Raw genomic sequence first — 2,633 nt, 5'->3', positions numbered from 1 at the left:
CCTCACTGTCTTCTTTCTGTAACCTTGCTTCCCTCCTCCTCCTCCTCCTCTCAGGGTAGCTCATATCTTCTTCTGTCTGCCATTATTTAGGCTGTAAATTATCAAAGACAAATACCTGCCTCTTACATAGATTCTGCAAAGCACTTATACCCTACCTTGCCCAAATACCTTAAGTCAGTGCCTGGTTCATTCACTACTTGTGCTTACAATTAAAGCACATTTGCATGTTTTTTGCTAAGCTGAGGTTTTAGTGTATTTGCAGATGCTGTAAAGTAATAATAATCCCTATGACTGGTATATCTTTTCCATTCTTGAATCCAAATATTTTTGTGGTTCTTCTAATTTACAAACCCTCAACATTCAAATATGACTGCAGTGTTTTCACCCTTTCCTAGGCCAGAAAGTAAGTAGAGCATAGTTTCAAGCTCAGGCTCAGGATGAAACTATTTAACAGTGGTGCTCGCAAGGAATGTGCTGCATGCATTGAATTATGAAGTTGGGTCTGGAATCAGCACAAACTCACCACAAAGGCCAAACTCCACTGTCACTGTATAATGGTGATTTCCAGGAAACGTTAACTCTGAAACACAGACAAGCTTTCACTGGCATGTAAAGGAGCTAGGAACTTTCCATCAGTGGCAATCTTCAAATGGGAAGATAATATCAGAGGGAGAGGTTGTGCAACCAGCATGGAAACAATGCTCATTAAAGCACCACACAACACTACTGTAGCCACGTACTGCAAACCAAATACACAATTACTAGATAATAAATCACAGGCGAGCTGGGAACAAAACCCTGGTGCACAGCACCCGAACTGTAGGCCTCGGTTGTATGAGTTAACGTACAACTAGGATAGTTGGCAGCATGAGTAACCACATTAGTCCCTTTGACTCAGACATTAGAAGGCAACCCTACATACTTTCTTCTTAAGTAAAGATAGGTTAAGAGCCACTCTTCAAACTGTATGGTTTGTTGCAAAATAAAGCCTTAAACTGACTGCATTTGAAATCCATGGCAAATACACTGAGTTGAATAAGAGCAGGAAGAGGGTAACAGTCGGAGCCGTCCCTAGGGGTGTGAGGGGTCCGGGGGGAGGGGGAGGTGTGGCAAGCAGCAGGAGCTGGCGGAGCTGGGGGGGCGGGTGGCGAGCAGCCAGAGCCGGTGGTGCTCAGCAGCAGCCATGCGTGGCAGCCGCAGTGGGGCCTATACTGCACTGACCACGGAGCCCCCCCAAAGCGTGGGGCCTGGGGCGATTGCCCCGATTCGCACTCCCAAGGAAAGGGACGGCCCTGGTAACAGCAGATGGGATCCTGCAAGCTGGTGAGTATTTGTTAGTCGCACAGGGTGTACTTACATGTTCTCTGGGGTGGGGTGGTGCTTTAATTAGAGCTGCTGTAATTAAAGCGCCTGCAGCATCTCTTGTATTCAGCATCCTGAGCTTCAAAATGGCAGTGGAGGTGCTTTAACAAAAGCTCATTTGACGAGCTTTTGTTAAAGTGTCCCTGCCACCATTTTGACACATGAGGATGCTAAATAGACGTGATGTGCGGCTGCTGGAGTGTGCTAATTAGACTCAATTAATCAAGTCGCTCCAGCATGTTAGCACGCATCAGAGCAAGCATCCAGCACACGTGTAGGTGCATTAATGCCAGTGGATTCAGTATTGGGCCCACTGTGAGGCACAGGTGCTCGGCACCTTTCTGAATTTAGGCCATCGACTACAATGAGCTCAGCATTGTGTTCCAGCAGCTGTTTTTCTGGCCTCGCTTCTGTAACAAGGCTGACCAGAACACACGATTTGTGTTTCACAGATGCACACAAAAATGTTTCTAGAATTTGTTGTCATTCTGCATCAGTGATGCTGGGATGTTTAAATCACCCGCAAGAAAAGACAGAACCTTTATTTTTACAAAACAGGACAGCTCCAACAGAAAGAGTAACTGGATGTCCCAGTGGCTACCACTTTCAGAGGATCCCCAGGCTCAAGACTCCAGCAGAACGGAGACAGAGCTAGTATCTCCGAGGTCCCAATGAGCTGTTGGTTTCCCCCGGGTGTTCTGCTTTAGCCACAGTCCTATGAGAGTTTCAGTTGGGATACATGAGCACTTTCCAACCAAAAAAGTCCATTTCACTGAAAAATTCCTGGCAACCTGTGTCTTGCACTGCACACCGTGCGGGCAAGTCCTTACTCCCAGCACAGCTTGCACATAGGCTCCTGTTTATCATTTATTCGACAGCTTCTGTGTCTTTGGGTCTAGTCAACGATGAACTAACAAGTGGATGATCTGCATTGTCACTTCGGCGAGCAGTAACTGTGCATAGGAAGGGCTGCCTAATGGTCTCCACTTTCACCTCGGGTCCTACAGCGGTTTGCAACTTCCCAGCGGCGCGTTTGGGGCTGAGCTCTTCCACGAGCGGTCTCCGCGCACACGCCGAGGCTGAGCACCCAGCCCAACCCTTTGTGCATGGCGCTGTACAGGAGCTACCGGGCTGCGCGAGGAGGCGCGTCCGGCCGTAGGCGGGGCTGCCACCCACGTGCGGGCCCCCCGGCCCCTCCCCGTGGGCGGGGCGGCTCCTTTATAGCGGCGGCGCTGGGCGCGGCCCCCTCCTCCCCGGGCGGGCGCGGGGCG

The sequence above is a fragment of the Alligator sinensis genome, unplaced genomic scaffold, assembly GCF_000455745.1.
Source record: "Alligator sinensis unplaced genomic scaffold, ASM45574v1 scaffold216_1, whole genome shotgun sequence".
Taxonomy (NCBI): domain Eukaryota; kingdom Metazoa; phylum Chordata; order Crocodylia; family Alligatoridae; genus Alligator; species Alligator sinensis.
Note: the sequence above shows the minus strand (reverse complement) of the source record.